Genomic DNA, 18,885 nt, shown 5'->3' with positions numbered 1-18,885 from the left:
TAATTGACTCAAACCTATTCTCATTACTTGTAGAATGTTTGACTAGAATAGAGGTCAAAAAATTATGACTAGAAAAAATTGTTTTAATAGTCAACAATGCACATGTTATAATTAGGTCTATAACGCAAGGCTAGAAAAAATCTTTCTCCCAACCAATCAAAATAAGGGTAGCCCCAAATGTGAACCCTTTATTTAAACCAATGATTTTAGGATTAAATGTCAGTATTATAACTAAATTATCGAGCTTTTAGCCCTTAATCCTAAAGGCCCAATAAAATTCTAGCCGGTTTTTCTAAATCTTATCTGCTTCTACAAATACAGCTACATCTGGTGGTGGGTGATTGAAAGCTACTCAAGTTTTGTATTTCTTACGCATGAGTATTGGTAATCCAACATCTGTAGCCCGAGTTCTGACCAAGTTAGATCAAGACTTGGTTGTTGATTTGAAATAATTAGTGGTGGACGTATTCAAGAAGACATGGGTTAGGACTCTCGAGAACCACCTTAACCACTCCACTAACCACCAAGGTCATGGGTTCAAGCCCCCCTCTGCAAGCGATGGCATGTAGGGTGTGTGTTGTTATATCTAATTCCAACCAAACTTTTATATTAAAAAAAAAAGAAGGCATGGGTTAGTTATTTTGCTGAAGAGGAAGACGAACTTCATGCATTATCTATTCCTAGTATTAATTAGAAGACTAAAAAGGGGCAATATTCTTCTCTCAAGGAGGTACCGCAATCCTTACATTCCAAGCTCAAGTTTACCAACTTGGTGTACATAATTGCTCAATATTACATAGGCCTCACTTGGTGATTATAGTGATAATGGTCATGAACCATGAGGTGATTCTTCTTTCACTTTTAAGTTATGGTATCATTTGGTGGGTATTAAGGACATGCAGCTTGTTAATATTGTGCAGTGTTGCCATGGAACAAGCTACAAAAAATCACCATACTAAAAAACGCGCGCGCGCACACACACACACACTTCATCAAGAAAGTGTGCGTGTGGATGAGCTCTGCAACATTAAAGGGAATTCCGCCAAGTGGCACGAACCATCACCACCTTCCCTTCCCTTCTAGTCCTCATGAAGAAAGTGTGCGCGTGTACATTCCGCCAAGTTGCGCCAACCATCGCCACCGCCTGCTTCCCTTCTCTCCCCTTCTTTCCTAAAACAATAAGTGATTGATGCTTTCTTGATACCTAAACAGTTGAAGTGGCATTCTCGCTACGTGGGGAAGCGTGGTGTCTAGAGACCCACCATGCCTTGATGCTCTTATCCGCGCTGCCGGTGTAAACAAGACAACCTCCGCCCGCTATCAGCTGCTCATTGTTGGGTGCTACACAGATGGACTTGACAGGGCCAAGGTGACCTTGCAGCACGCCCGCGCAAGAAAGGTGGCTGTCACGAGAACTAATTCGCCACACCCTAACCGTCTTGTCCGCGGAACCGCTCAGCAAGAGGCCCCCCTCCTGCTTCGTTGTGCACAGACATAGAATGGGAAGCGCATGGCATTCTGCAAGCTTGTAGAGTAGCACGCTTATATACGCCTCCCCCTTTCTTCTCCCCACACGGCCACGGCTCCGTCGGAGCCCCCCGAAAACAGCAGCTCGCCGTCAGCTCCACTTAACGCCAATGCAGCGGCCTTCTTGTGCGCACCTTGCAATGTCGCCAACAGCGCATGCTTCTTCGCGTCCGGCCGCCCTTTCCCCCACACCTTCACCTTCCCGTCGGCCGAGCCCGTGTAAAGAAAGCCACCCTCGTCACAGACTGCGAGGGCATTGACGGCATCCTCGTGAGCACAAATCGACTCCACACATTTCAAATCTGACAACCTCCACACCTTTACGGTCTTGTCCCATGATGCCGAGTACAGCACCGCCTGCATTCTTCCTATGGCCAGTGCCGAAATTGTATCTGTGTGCTCGATCCACAGTTTCTTGTGATGCCGCCGCACCTGGACATAGTTCTTCTGCGACAGGCTCTTCAAGATACAATCCTTCTTGCTTGGTAATGTAGCCACTAACTTGTGGGCGGGGTACTTTGCATCTGCCGATTTCCCACCGCGTCTCCACACGCGAATTTTGTGATCTTCATGAGCTCCATAGACCCGATCTCCAGCGACCAGAATAGCCTTAACGGAGCACATGTCGTTGCCGCTTGCGCTGAATCGGTCGCATGGGGCAAGGTCTGGCTGCTCCCACATGCGAATTTCGTTGCTTAGACACGCAGTATATAAATGTTCGCCGGCCGAAACCACCGATGAGATTCCAGCATCGTGGCCCGAGACCGTGGCGACACAGTGACATATGAAATCGTTGTCGACAACGCCCAGCCAAGATCTACGGAGAGGGGAATGGCTGGGGGAGGTATCTGGGAAGCTGTCCATGAGCATGTTGAATTGGGTTTAAGGAGGAGCTTCAGAGAATTAAGAAGGCCTTCAGTAGCTAGCCGAGAGAGAGAGAGAGAGAGAGAGAGACTGTGTATAAGCTTATGAAATGAAGAGGCTTTACTCAGAAGGTTAGGCTTTAGAAGAGGTGATAAAGGCAAGAGAAGACCAGGTGCGGGTAGCAAGAAGGCTTGTCCTTGAAGGCGGCCTGTTGGAAAGCAGCCGCGATTTACGGTCACGGCTCATATTTGCTCCTATTTTTTCACCTCACGAAAAGTGTGTGCCTATTCAGTGTAGCCGTTGGACCATCTTGTTGTGTACTACGAAATCGTCCAGTTCATTTTCTATTCTTTTCGACGAACTTTCAACTTTTAGGCATCCAGTTCATTTTCTATTCTTTTCGACGAACTTTCAACTTCTAGAAACGGAGTATTTGGGTGACCGGTCTCTCTTTAATACCCGTCTCTCTCTCTCTTTAATTAGTGAGTGTGTTTACCTCTACGGGTTGGTTAACAAAGGGCATCAAACACACTAGAGTCTCCCCCAAAAGCTCGACATGTAACTCTCAAAAGTCCCAAAAATGAAATTCTAGTCGCGAGCTATGCTCTTTTCCACTTTAGGCATGCACACCACCGTGCATACTACTAATGTTGTAGGCAAGGTATTTTATCTCTATCTACACTCCCCAAATCCTTTTGCCTTGGAACATGCTACTTGGCATGGCTCCACCATGTACAATTCTTAGTGTAATTTTTGATATTTTTTTCTTTTTTTTGGGGGTGTACTTTACTTGTCCAGATGATCCAACCAAATTTTTATTACAGGAAGCCACTCCCACGTATAATGGCACCCCAAAATTTATCCTCGACCCACAACATTTACACCTTGCAATACAATTAGGATTTTGCCTACGCTGGTCACGCATAATAGGCATAATATCCATGCATTAAGTGTGAACACACACACACACACGCATGCACACACACACACACACATGTAGGTATTTTTGCATAGTTTATATATATGTGTGTGCATGTGTAGATATAATATGTATGTAAATATACATATAAAAATGTATAAATGCATATATGCATGTATGGGTGGAAGCATGTAAACATGCTATGCTTTTTTAGGTTTTTAGCAGTGCTTTATAGTAGTTCTAACATAAAAAATGGGCATGTGGTAAAATTCTTACAAATAAAATTAGAATTTTTTAGAGATTATACATAAAGATTCTCTTCTTCAAGAGCTTTCCAATGATGTATAGCATGATAGGAAATTTTTCATTGTGGCCATCTTTGAATCCAAAAATCATATAAAAGTCATGCTAACTAAACTAGCACATGTCGCGGACACAAAAAAGTGTAGCACTTTAACATGCTTCCACCCATATGCATATGTGTGTGTATATATATATATATATATATATATATATATATATATATTTTGTGTGCGATATATATATATATTGTGTGCGCACATGCGCGCGCGCGTGTGTTGTGTGTGTGTGTGTGTGTGCATGAGTAATATTGTACCTCTTTTTATCTTATCATTTTGGGTTTAATAGATCTTGAATTTCTAGTAGTAAAATCATATTTTAATGATTATCAAAATTGTGGTCTGCAATAATGTTTTGTTTCTAATGTAATCACATTGATGTAAAATATCATTTTGAGTCTTATATTCCTTTTCCATGGCTTTGAATATGTATACTTTATAACATAAAGCACAAAGTTAGGATCCTTTAAACTTTGTTTAAAAAATATGGTGATAAAATATTTTGAGTCTAAACTTTACAAATCAAATCTTAAGTTAAGGGAATATATTGGCTGAAAGTTTGTTATTGAGGAATATGGCTTAATGTGATTGAAGTTTTTCAATTTCCACATAAAAGTAACTCATATGCTATTGCAAAAGCCCATTATAGTTTCTTAGATGTGCTATGGTTATGAATAATACATAGGTTATCGCATCAAGCTTCTTGATGGAAAGAGATGCAAGACCTTGTTTTGTCTTTGAGGTCTTTATAGCAACAATTTTATTCTCATTAACACACTTTCATATCATGTCAACCAAAATCTCGTGATCGTATGTGCCTTTTGAAAAGCTTGCAATTTAAATGGTTATATTATTATCATGCTCTTTTGAAATGAGAGAAATAATACTTATTACTAAATTTTTAAGATTGATTATTTTGGATTAGCCAAATCATAATTGAACCGCTACAAACTATTTGATGCTTATCAACCATTTAAATTGAATGTCCAAAACACAATGAAGGTTAAATCCTAGGAACAACATACCAAAGATTTCTACTTTTGCATTTGGTTTCAAAAAGTATAAATTTCATTTGAAGATCTTAAACTTACTTTTTTAAGTAAAGAATTTGTGTAAAATATGAAATTTAAGCACTTTGCTGATTTTGATTCAAATGGCTAAAAGCAACTTTTAAACTTACTTTTTAAAGCAATAATTTGTGCAAAATATGAAGTAATCACTTTGATAATTTTGATTCAAATGTTTGAAAGCTACTTTTACATGTATGTGCAAAAAACATATAAAAGAACTTTCTTTATATGAATGTTGTTTAGCTAAAGAAAAAATGACTTGTTGCTTTCCTATTATATATCTTTAAGAATTCACAAAGATTAAGATGGAATAAAAAATAAACATATGGACACCAATATAAAAAATCAATGATATAAGAGCATATAATTGGAGAATAACTTGAAAAGAATTAAACGCATACAATTGGAGACTAATAGTTCTTGAAAAGAACTAAAAATATTTGATTGGGCTCTCCCATCATTATATAAATTGCTTGAATATCTTTTTGGTGTAGAATATTTAAAATAAAGAGGAGATTTACCACTTGAAAAACACTATTAAATATCATTATCTATTTTATAATATTTTGTGGTGCTTTTCAAAACTTTGAAGAATTCCCATTGCTTCTCAAGTGATACATGTGAGCTTAATGTGTGTTGCACTTTCCATACCATATCCACAACCATTGCTACATACATCAATGTGTATTCAAAGTACATATGAATCAGTCTCTTTATTTTTTGAGTTCATTCTCTATATTCTCATTTGTCTTCTCGCAAAAAGGTCTACAAGCAATGTGTAATGGTATGATTCTAGATACTATGCCCCAAAGGTGAAATGTTTTACATAATGCATGCTATCTTTGGATAGAAGAAGATAGTCAACAATGGTATCACCAATGTGCTTTCTGCATGTGAAGCAATGGGTATCTTCCCATTGAGGCGTACCATTGTTGATGCATATTCCCATGCTATTGAACATGTCCCATAATAGTCTAGCTCCTTTGTGTCCTCAAGGTGTGGTCATGAGTGTTTGAGTTTGGTATGTATGGTAAAGGCCATGGCATGAGAGTCTCCCGAGTGTTAAAGTGGCTCGTGGCCATGGCATGAGAGTCTCCTGAGTGTTAAAGGCCATGGCATGAGAGTCTCCCGAGTGTTAAAGTGGCTCGTGGCCATGCACGCATTCATCTCTCCAAAGACAATGACTTTTCCTTTGCATTTGTCATGTGCAATGTCTTCTTCTAGTTTGGTGTCTTGATTGACACGCATACAAAAATTTGAGTCTTGATGTGGGATGAAATATCCCACCACACCAAAAGTAGTGCCCCAATAGACATGGTAATTTTCACTCTTCATAAAAACCATTTGTACATGTCCCCTTTGATAATAGATACATTGGAGCCTCTATTGCAATTGATCATACATGCTTAAGTGTGGTACCCTCGTCTTTTTTTTACATTATATGGCCACATCAAGGAATTTACATTGTATTTGCCCATATAGGTAATAATCCACATTGTTAGTAAGCTTGTCTACTCCAAACCCTGCATTCCGTGGATCAACATTGCAATTCCAAAAGCATATGTATAGATGTGACTTGGTCCCATAGGCTGCATGTCCATATGCCCAGGATGTTGTTGCATTCTCATGAGGGGGTTGTTTGACTTTCTTGGTATGTTCTTCATATGCTTTCTACCTCTTGTTTCTTTAGAGTGCAGCCCTTGCATATAAAGAGACCAAATCCGATGATTCCTTGTTTAGCGTCATTGACCATTAAGCATACGATAGCTCGGCCTACCGATTAAGGGGCTCCTTCTTTGCCTACATGATGTGCACCATACACGATAATGTCGGACATTCCAAAATGCATTTTGAAGAAGTCCTCAATTGTGATGGCAAGAAAGGGAGGCATATTGGGATATTTTTTGTGTAGCTTGCAAATGAAAAGCTTTTTGGAGCACCTTTCCCACTCTCTCTATTTGTCTACATCCACATTTTCAACATCTTTCTCATGAATCAAGGCATGCATAGTGATAGCATTAGGTGTCAGATTTCTATTGACCAATCAATTGGCCCACGACTTAGGCATATATACATCCCACATTGTCGTTACATCACGTTTGATTACTCTAAGAGCATCATCACTCACTACATGTGCTTGTTTAAATTAAGCATCCAATCCTTGAGAGCATCCATGTCTCGCATGCATACATGCCTCATTTTCATTACATTATGTTTGGTCATGAGAGCATCCTTGCTTACTACATGTTCTTGTGCATGCATTACATCATGTTTACATTCGGCCATGTTCAAGTTGAGAAATGTGCAAGGCTTGCCCTTTGGAGGTGCATTTGAGATGTTCATTCTTGAGTGAGAGTGTGTGTAGTTCTTCTCCTTGTTTGCACAAGGTTCCTTGCAAGGATGTTAATAGTGCCCACATCATTATCTTCAAGGTGATCATAGAGGAGTCTAATGTGGAGATGGGGATAGCTCTTGCCTTGTTGGTGGTAGGGGGTTTTCTTAGTGTCTCAATGTTTGGCTTCCCCAGATTTGGGGGAGGGGAAGCATGGGGTTTTCTTGGCTTTATGGTAATCTTCTTGGCCATATTCGGGGGAGGTGTGAGTACGTATATGTATGAGAATGTGTGGAGGTGCATGTATGAGAATGTTAATGAGAGGTATGTGTCTGTGAGTGTAGGTTGATGTGTGGGTGTGAAGTGCATATGAATGTGTGTGTGGATGTGTATATGTGGTCGGTGTGTGTGTGTGTGTGTGTGTGTGTGTGTGTGTGTGTGTGTGTGTGTATAAAGAGAGTAAAAGGAAAAGTGTAGATGCTAGGTTTTTCTTAATACTTTGTAATATAGTTGAGATTTTATTCAGGCCATTAAGGTGATGTGTAAACCTGAAAAATTTCCAAGGAAATTGTCACTCAGAATATGCAAGTTAATTTTTTTTCAATGTAAGTTTTACTCTTAACACTAGAATTAGGTGGGCATTGAAAACTTCTAGAGTCCATTATATTCAAGTGGGTGCAACATAAATGAGTACCTTTGGGTTGGAGTTCAATTTCATAATTCACAAAATCATTCTTGAGTGGTCTAAATAGGCCATTTTATTTTAAAAAAACATTAAGTGATATATGGGTGTTAACTCTCCTTTTCTATAATTCATAATGGATGGTGTTTAAGATGGTAACTATTTGGAGGAATCTTCAATTGGTCTTTGATAAAGCAAAGAGATGGCTTTAAGCCACAATAACCGTATGAAAACAATGAAAAAAAAGAGAGCACAATAATTACTACCTACCTTTTAGCAAACATATGTTGCCAAATAGTTTCTAAAGGAAGTGTGCTGATTCAATTTTTTGCAATTCCATGGTAGCTTTAGCAATACATGCTGTCAATTGCCTTAATTATAAAAAGCTTAAGCCCAAGACTCCATAAGGACTTGTTTGGCATTTTTAGCTATGCGAGGACATCCATTCTCTTGCTAGAGAAGCTAAGAACTTATTACGAGAATGATAATGTTGTTCATAATTCTTATTTACGGAGCATAGATAACTTTAATATAATAATGGTACTCATCTTAGTCATGATAGATAGCATGATTGGGCTACTTGAGGAAGAGATTTGTCCAAACTACCTTCCCTTAGTGCGGCAATAACCCTTGTAAGAGAATATTTACTTTTACCTCCCTTTTTTTTGGGGGGGGAAGGAAACCCTCCCCAAAGTAAGCTTTCCAATGGCATTTTGTAGATGAAATCATCTGGATAGCTTACAAAGGTAACTATAAAACATTCTAACATGAAATGACTTACATTTAATATTTTGGTATTTTGGGGAGAGAGAGAGAGAGAGAGAGTGTGTCTAGGGAAAGGAGGGTGGGGTGAGGGAGCGCTAAGAGATGCTTATCTAAATGAATTAAAATCTTCGTTACCAGATTTTTGTTAACACTTGTTGATACTATGTTCAATACCTAAGCCACATGGGGGAGTATCAAAGAAAATTTTATATAAATTCTTGCTCACAATATCACCTCTTAAATCTTCACTTAGTGGTGTGTGTGTGGGGGGGGGCATGTGCATGCATGCGTGCGTGTGTGTGTGTGTGTTGGGGGTGGTTGGGCGGGTGTGTCTCTCTCTTTTTTTGTGTGTGTGTGTGCATGTACGCGCATGCATGAGGGTTGCTAGGTGGGTGTGTCTCTCTTTGTATGTGTGTATGTGTGTCTGGGGTGGGTGTGGGTGTGGGTGTGGAGGGAGGGTGGTTGGGTGGGTGTGTCTCTATCTTTGTGTGTGTGTGTGTGTGTGTGTGTGTGTGTGTGTGTGTGTGTGAATCTATTTATATGTATGTGTGTGTATGTATGTAAATATATAAGTATATATGTATGTATGTATGTGTGTATGCATGTATATATCTATGAATTTATTTATATATGTTTCTATATATATGTGTATCTATGTATCTATGTATCTATGTATGTAAATACCTATGTAGGTCTGTATGTGTTAAAACCCTAAGATCTCTTTAGATAATTGTTATATATAAACATGCATAAATCAGGCATAAACTCATCCACTCGACCACCCCGAGCCCAAGGGATGCACACATGGATTATAATGAAGTACATTATACCTTTACCTTTATGTCCCATACCATCAAGAGGTATAACTCCAATCCAGAAGCATGTAGCTATAGTGGAAAATGGTAGGTGAGTAGATATAATCCTCTATACAAGAGAACATCATATCATAACCTAGCCTCAAGATAACATAGCCTTAGCCTCCCTTTAGTGTGCCCCATGTCCCTATTATATAGGAGGGCCCTCAAGTGACTCTTGACTCTCAATTTCCCATGTGTGACCCTTAGATGCCTGACCCTAACCTTAACCCTTAAGATTAGTCCTAGCCCATGCTCCACTAGAGCTTGTTCCCATGCTCCCATGCTCACAAGCCTAATGTGGGTTAGCCTTCTAGTATATGCACACATAATGTGCATATAACATACTTACCCTCTCTCAAAACATTGCACTCTTGCACAATGAAAAGAGGGAGAACTGCGCTAAACAATCTCAACCGACTCCCAAGTTGTATTCTCTATTTCCCTATTTTTCCACCTAATTTTAACCTCAGAGATTAGTCAACTCTAGAAAATTTCCTTTCCCTGAATTCAAGTACCTTTTAAGGTTCATGTGGTACATAGGATAGATTTTCAACTTCAACAAGTTCTTGAGGAGTAACTGTATTATCCTCACCTCCCAGTTTCCCTTTCAATCTATTGATATGAAAGACTGGATGAACTCTAACATGTGGAGGTAGTTTTAGTTCATACGTAATCATGCCAATCCGATGTATAACTCGAAATGGACCACAATATCTAGGAGAAAAATTTGAGCATTTTCCTATTAACAAAGTCTGAGAATCTTTAGGAACTTTAAAATAAACCAACGCTCCTAGTTCAAAAAACCGAGGTGAGCGTCCTCTATCAGTATAAAACCGTGCCCTATCCTAAGCACTCCTGATAGAATCCCGAGCTTCGGTCAACATTTCCTGCATATCACGCAAGAAATCCCTCGATGCATCAAGCTTAATGTCTTTAATGCCGACATCAATAGGTGCCCTGGGTTGATACCCTACATAAGCATGAACGGACTAAAACTAATAGCTGTATGTTTAAAATTGTTATAGGCAAATTTCATCATTAAAAGATATTTTTCCCAATATGATGATTTTTCAGAGACATATATACGAAGCATATCCTCTACAATCTGATTCACACACTCTGTTTGCCCATCAGACTACGGATGATCAGAGGAATTTATACTCAAATTAGTTTTCTCGTTATAAACCATTCAAAATCAAGTAGAAAAACATAGCATTATAACAGTAGGAACCAGGGATCCATCGGCGACCCGACGTACCCATATTTGCACATGGAATTATCGGTGACCCAATGTACCCATATCAACATAGAGAGTCATCAACGTCTCAATGAGTCACATATGTTCATCCGTAAACCATCAGGTGAACTGTATAAATCACCTAAAGTACGGAATTACAAAAAGAAATGCCAATAAAGGAAGAATCCAAATTTTCTTAATCCGATCACAACAAGATAAACCATAAAGTGATGCGTAAAAGAATTGTTTTTATTATAAAAGAGTGAACTCTAAAGAAAGAGATTTCAACAAATGAATATGCCGATGAGATTACACTCATCAAAACATATAGGCTATAGATAAAAGAAGTTTATCTAGAGAATGCCAACACAACAACTTTAAATGAATATAGAAAATGAGATTGTCTTTGAATGTTGAGGTCAACATGCTAAGTGATGTAAGCAAAGCAACAATCTTGAGCCCAAATTATCCCATAAGATAATATATATGAGGGATCGCTAGTGTCCCATACCACCATGATACCACCCGTACGTACCTTACCAATTTGAAACTCCCTAGTATGTCGTCTAGGAAATATGAATAAAATCATGTATAAAAGGAATAAGATGGCCTTATCCCAGACTTTCACATACTAAAACCTGTCTCTATATTCATGAGGCCACATCAAGGAATAACTCTTTCTGAGTACATCATTAGAAAATAATGCGCCTTTCTAATGATAACTACCCAATAAACACAATAAAGTTGGGGTAGAAAAATAACTCACCTAGATACATAAACAACTAGGTATCCAAGTTGGAATATGTACAGGAATATACTCCAAAATTACATACAAAAAAAGAAGGCAAATGCTACCTTCAAAGCACATGAAATTATCCAAAAGATCCTTATAAAACCATGGATAAAAGCATAGAAGCTCCTCGAATCCATGAAGTTGGGGTAGAAAAATAACTCACCTAGATACATAAACAACTAGGTATCCAAGTTGGAATATGTACAAAAGTACAAGGAATATACTCCAAAATTACTTGCAAAAAAAGAAGGCAAATGCTACCTTCAAAGCACATGAAATTATCCAAAAGATCCTTATAAAACCATGGATAAAAGCATAGAAGCTCCTCGAATCCATGAAAACCATAGTTGATCATAAAAATCAATGCATACCATCTAATGGTCATTAATCATACCAAAAGAAGCATTAAAATGGGTGCCCAACTCATCAATCCAGAGTATATGAACGTAGTGTCGTTCAAACAAAACTCCAAAGTAAGCAAGTGAAACACATGTGTGTAGCACTCATTAAAAACTCCTAGACACAAGTGATCTAGGCAGAACCTGATGAGTCCAAATAAAACTTGGAAAACATCCAATCAAATCCACCAAAACAAACAGATCAACTAACCCATGATAGAATTTGTCTTAGGCTTAAGAAATTAAGCACAGACCACACTTAAACAAGTACAAAATAAATTATCATGGAAAAGTGTCAAAGGTGAAACACACTTTGAATGCAAATTGTAGCCATCATTGAAGAAATTAAGGAACATGTCCAAAAAGAATGGCTAAACAATGGTAAAAAATCATGAAAACATCATTTAGAATTAATCCAAACAGAAATAACTATTAATACGAGGTACAATCGTATTAATAATATGCGAATAACCTGAATCTATCTAATGTTAGCATGAGAAAACGTACTTCAACATTAAATAACCTTCGAAAATATTAAATTCTCGAGAAAAAAATTATCATGATTTTTTTCAAAATTTTTCTTATTTTATAGGACCTCGTAATTTTGAATTCCATCAAACCTATCTTATGGCATTCTAAACCTATATTTTTCCAGAAAATTTTTAGCAATTAATTATGCCAAAATACATTGATATTTTAAAAATATCAATGTCTAAGATTTCTAAAAATAATTTCTAGAATATTCCTAATTTTTCTTGAGAATCCCATCGTTCATGAAATTTCCAATTCTGCCCGACAATTCTCAAATCCAATGAAAATTTACAATTTTAATAGATTTTCTAATTTTCTAGGTCAAAAAATATATTTTTAAAGGAATTTAAATGGTCATGGGTGCCCAAATGGACACACCACATGCCAAACACCAATCCCACATTTTTCAAAAATTTAAAATAACCTTTGTCCAGAAATTTTTTAAAATTTTTAATTTACCTCGAATGCTAGAATACGAACAGTCAAAAAATTTCGGAATTCCAATGGTTTTCCCAGAATATGGAAAGCCAACAATTTCGGAAAAATGAAAAGATAAAAAAAATCAGAATATGAAAGGTCAAATGTTTTCGGAATCCGAAAGGTCAAAAGATTTTTTGGAATTCGAAAAGCCAAAAGGTTTCCCAGGAATGCGGAAAGCTAAGAGTTTTCAAGAAAATAATTTTCATAAATATCCAAAGAATGTTTTTCCCAAATTTCGTATTTTCTCCTCTTTTTTCCAAGCTTTGAAAAGCTTTTTTTTTATTTAAAAAAATTCTTATTATATATATTTTTTTAAAAGCTTTAAATAAAGCTTTTAAAGCTTTTGATTATTAAACTTTAAAAAAATGAATTATGGGGGGCTGGCGATTTTTTGCCTAGCGTCTGCAAGCCCCCCCCTTCCCCCTTGGTGTTGCGATTTCCAAAAGAGAGAGAGAGAGAGTCTCTTCTCTTTTCACTCTCCTCGCTCCATCTTCTTGCATCTAACCTTCTCTCTCCACCCCCTCCTTCTCTGTAATCAGAGAGGAGGATTAACCATTTAATTAACAATTGCTTAATCATAACTAAAAATTAATTATGATTAATGGTTAATAAAACTGTGCCTATTAAGAGGCCTTTACACACGCGAGAGAAGAAATAGAAGAAAAATTCAAAACTGAGAGGAGAAGAGGATCCCACGCACACGAGAGAGAATTCCATGCATCAATTGACTGCCCCACACTGCATTTCAGCAGAAAATTGGTAGAAAATCGAAAACATATCCGCGAAAAAAACGTGCAAAAATGCATTAAAAATATATTTTTACCCATTAAAATGCTCTAAAAATTTCTTTAAAAATTAGAAAAAAATCTTAAAAATTATAGAAATTCAGGGAATTCATTCTATCAAAAATATTTGTAATAAAATATGCAGTATTTTGGTAAAACATTTCCATTAATGCTTATTTTAAACCACAAAATATAGGAAAAAATAGCATTAAACTCACGAAATTCCCCCGCAACTTCGATTCATCCATTAAATAGAAGAAACATGTGTTCCAACCGTAATATCGACGATCCACATGCAGATCATCAACACAAATCAATAAAATAACATTTTTATTTAGTAAATATTAAAATTTACTTCAAAAACTGTCAAAATTTGCAATAAGAAAGAAAAAATAACAACAATTAACTAGAGATTGCTCTAATACCACTATTAAAACCCTAAGATCTTTCTAGATAATTGTTATGCATAAACATGCATAAATCAGGCATAAACTCATCCACCCGACCACCCCCGAGCCCAAGGGATACACACATGAATTATAATGAAGTACATTATACTTTTACCTTGATGTCCCATACCATGAGAACATCATATCATAACCTAGTCTCAAGATAACATAGCCTTAGCCTCCCTTGAGTATGCCCCATGTCCCTATTATATAGGAGGGCCCTCAAGTGACTCTTGACCCTCCATTTCCCATGTGTGACCCTTGGATGCCTGACCCTACCCTTAACCCTTAAGGTTAGTCCTAACCCATGCTCCACTAGAGCTTGTTCCCATGCTCCCATGCTCACAAGCCTAATGTGGGTTAGCCTCCTAGTATATGCACACATAATGTGCATATAACAATATGTATGCATGTATGTATGTATACATGCATGCATATATACTTATATGATACCCAAGAGGCCGAAACTTCAAGGTTCCACTAAATTTTTCTAAATTATGTAAATGAAGCATTTAACAAAAGTGTGATGCAATTACACATCTCATATGATAATTGTTAAGGGGTTAAATAGGCTATTTTATAGTCAATGACTTCTAGATTTAACATGCATGTTAACCCTCTTTTGCTACAATCAAAATGATTCAAAACATGCATCTAGGCTAGGTTATGGTGAATAGAAGCACTCAATATATTTTTTGAATATCATTAGCTCATCAACCATTATTAAAGGATAAGTGATCAAAAGAGAACTCCAAGAATGGTTTTTAAAGTTTTCTTTCACTCTTCTCACCATGCATTAGTGCGTGAGTGTAGGTCATGGACTCTTCTCTATTTTATTTGGTACATAGACTTTAACTCGTGCCCATCTCATCTAACATGAGTGACACAAATTAATATCTTGGCTTCATAACTCATGCACTACCAAGTATCTACAATTATAAGGCGCAACTAGACTTCAAGTGTGGGACCTAAGCTTGAGCTCATTTTGTGGCTTGATTTGCCTAACTATTCTTTTATATCATTATTTTTATTTTTATTTTTTGTTGGTGACAACTTGCACTTTTGTCAAGGATTTCTTACCAAGTAGCATGAGTTATAAATTTGTTTCTCTATCCTTGATTGTGGAGTTGGTATACTTTTAGGTGTCCCCCCGCTTGGTATAACATAGCGATTTATTATGCTATGAGGATGATGACGGTAGACTTTGAATCTGTTTGTGAATCTCCCCCACTTGCAAAGTCAATGGTTCCTCCATTTTAGACCTTCCCTTGATTTGGATCACTTTTGGAACTCTCACTGGTATAGACTAAGTGAGCCTTAGCATGGGGCTAGCAAAAAATTTTGTTGGCTTTTTTGGCCACCATACATTAGTTGTCTTCAATATTCTATCCCTCTTGTATTCTTAAACTAAGAATGTTGCTTTGGCAAACCATTGCTATTTTTCTTTTCTTCATAGCTTTTGCTTTGGCACTATTTTTTGTGGATGTTTTAGTTTGGTTTTTCTTGTTCCTATAGCGATTGGTCTTTTTGCCATTGAGTTGATTTCTTTGGGAGCCATAGATTTTTGTTGCATTTATAGAACCCTTGATCTTTCAAAAGTTGCTCTGAAACTAGCCATCCTTTGATTCCACGAGGGTTCTTGTATCTAGATTGGTCCTCCATTTAAGGTCACATTGGTCCTCCAATTTCAATTAGTTAATGACTTCTACTTTGACCAACTAGGAGGTGCATAACGTAGGTTGTATTTGTTTTTGACTTTGCTTTTTGTACTTATCTTTGTTTTTGCTTTTTTTAAACCTGATATTTGCCTTCCCCCTTGCTTGTAGAGTGTGATTTTTTAGGGAGATTTTGTTGGGAACTCTTCTCTCTTAAAAATGTGGACATGCTCTCTCTAGTCCCTCCACCACTTCCTCCTCCCATCTCCTCCTACTACTTCCACCACCACCTCTCAGCCAACCCACTTTCTTCCCTCTAGCCCAACTTAGTTTCTCCCTTATCTCTTTCTCTCTATATCTCTCTCTCCCACCCTCTTCGCTCTCTATCTCTCTTTCTCTTTATCTCTCTCTCTATCTCTCTCTCCCACCCTCTTTGATCTCTCTCTCTCTCTCCCACCCTCTTCCCCCTCTCACTCTTTCTCCCTTTCCCACCCTCCCTCTTAGTCTATGTCCTTCCCTCTTTCTCTGTCTCTCCCCCTCTCCCAACCTCTTCTCTCTCCCTCTCCCTCTCCCCTTCTCCCTCATCAAAAATGACCCTGGGAGCCTAGGGGAGAGTGCCAGAACAGTGCGAATTAATTCTGATGCATTGGATGACAAATAATGTATTTTTACACATGATTAAAGGTATTTTTATCTTGTAAATTACTGTTTTTCATAATCAATGTACTCAACTTCATTATAAATGCATCAGAAATGATTCTGAGTGGCTGGGGGAGCAGTGCCAGAACCGCGTGAATTTTGAGCCTGCATCGCTACTGTAGAGCCCAAATTCGTACTGTTCTGGCATAGCTTCCCCAGCCCTCCAGGAGCAATTTTGATGCATTGAATGACAAATAATGTATTTTTACACATGATTAAAGGTATTTTTATCTTGTAAATTACTGTTTTTTTATAATTAATATACTCAACTTCATTATAAATGCATCAGAAATGATCCTGAGTGGCTAGGGGAGCAGTGCCAGAACAGTGCGAATTTTGAGCCTGCAGCGCCGCTGCAAAGCCTAAATTTGCACTGTTCTAGCATAGCTTCCCTAGTCCTCCAGGAGCAATTCTGATGCATTGGATGACAAACAATGTAATTTTACACATGATTAAAGCTGTTTTTATCTTATAAACTATTGTTTCTCACAATTAATGTACTCAACTTCATTATAAATGCATCAGAAATGTACTCAACTTCATTATAAATGCATCAGAAATGATCTTGAGTGGCTAGGGGAGCAGTGCCAGAACAGTGTGAATTTTGAGCCTGCATTGCCGCTATAAAGCCTAAATTCGCGCTGTTCTGGCATAGCTTCCCCAGTCCTCTAGAAGCAATTTTGATGCATTGGATGATAAACACTATATTTTCACACATAATTAAAGGTGTTTTTATCTTGTAAACTACTGTTTCTCAGAATTAGTGTGCTCAACTTCATTATAAATGCATCAGAAATGATCGTGAGTGGCTAGGGGAGAAGTGCCAGAATAGTGTGAATTTTGAGCCTACATCACCGTTGCAGAGGTCAAATTTGCACTGTTCTAGCGGCACAGCTTCCTCAGTCCTCCAGGAGCATTTCTGATGCCTTGGGTGATAAACTGGCACATGATAGACACTCCATGTTAAACATGTTAAACAAACATGATGACACCAAGACATTGTAAGAGAAACTTAAAATTTTAATTATTAGAAGGTTACAAATGAATGCCAGATAGGCTTGTTACAAAGGGGGGGTTTGAAACAAAAGATTTGCTTCAAAAAGAAGGTTAACATCTAAGATCTCTAGATCGTGTCTCGCTCGCCTCGAATGCGCCGAGCTAGTTGCATGTCCTTGGCAGATATGGTAATCCTTTTTGCATGTATTGCAAGGAGATTGGTGTCTTCAAAAAGCCCAACAAGGTAAGCCTCGGAGGCTTCTTGCAATGCTTCAAGGGGGGCAATCCCCTGCACACGGAACTCTGTTCTATATCGTTAGAGAATCTCCTTCACTGTGCGAGCGAAAGGGGCTCTTCTTATGAGCAACTTAGTGTTCCTCTGATAAAACTTGATTTTTTTATTTATTGTGATGCTTGCATCTGAGATTGGAGAATATGGGTTTGCCAAGCTCCACTTGTAGTCAATCTTCTGTAATATCCTAACAAGCCAAGCTCTCCTTCACCAACAAATTGCATAAAAGATGATAAATCGCAGAAAGGAGGGTTTGCTCTTAATGGAGGGTCAATTGGATAGAGATGCCTATCAACCCAAAGATCTACATTTTTCTCCTTAGCTATCCTACGAGCATGGACAGCTTGTGCATCAATAGGATGGGTTTTTTTAGAGCTGCCATACTCTTCAGGAATACGAATGTCTAAATCAACCTTCCGTTTTCTAGCTTCACAAGGGGCTACACACACAGCTTGCAAAGGCTCCATAGTAGCTAAGCAGAGGAAGAAGCTAAAGCAGCAGAGAGATCCTCAGAGGGAGAGAGAGAGAGAGAGAGAGAGAGAGTGAGAGAGACTGTTAAAACTTTGCTGTTGGAAGTTTAACACAAATCTGTTTTTCTAAGTAAAAAATGATATTTTTGATATACAAATATACTAACATGGAGTTTTTCATCAATAAATTACATTTATGAGAAAATTTAAAAAATAATAATTTTTGGGATCCCCACAATTTCGGGATCTCATAGATGTGGGTTGTGGTGGGGACCCTGATAGTTAGTTATGGATGTACTGGCTCCTGACAAGCTTCTGACGTGACCCTTGAATTATAAGCTTTTTGGAGGGAAAAATTTATTTTCATCATACATATTGGTTGGGTGGTGTTTTTTTCACCTCAAAATGTAAAAAAAAATAAAAAATAAAAAAAATTTACTTTTTGGGGCCCACCTAAATACGAGAATGTTTTGCTGATGTGAAAGCGAGATATGGTGGGAGTTAATTAGAAAGGAGATTTCAAACTGACAAGAAAGATTTGATTTGTAGAGAGTGAAGATAAAAAATTCATACATATGGGTTGGGTGGTGTTTCCACCTCAAAATGTAAAAAAATAAAAAAATAAAAATTTTCACTTTTGGGGGCTCACCTAAATACGAGAATGTTTTGCTGATGTGGAAGGGAGATATGGTGGGAGTTAATGAGAAAGGAGATTTCACACTGAC

General features: G+C 37.7%; 1 pseudogene across 1 annotated transcript; it reads right to left on the bottom strand.

Moving 5' to 3' along the window:
* Positions 1–675: 675 nt before the first annotated feature.
* Positions 676–2,574, bottom strand: LOC147635136 (protein JINGUBANG-like; annotated as a pseudogene). The gene has a single exon (XR_015266746.1). The product of XR_015266746.1 is annotated as a protein JINGUBANG-like (transcript).
* Positions 2,575–18,885: the final 16,311 nt, after the last annotated feature.

This window comes from Cibotium barometz, chromosome 10 (assembly GCF_041138505.1).
Source record: "Cibotium barometz isolate CiBa-2024 chromosome 10, ASM4113850v1, whole genome shotgun sequence".
In the NCBI taxonomy this organism is placed as follows: Eukaryota; Viridiplantae; Streptophyta; class Polypodiopsida; order Cyatheales; family Cibotiaceae; genus Cibotium; species Cibotium barometz.
Note: the sequence above shows the minus strand (reverse complement) of the source record. Positions and strands in the feature narration are given on the sequence as shown.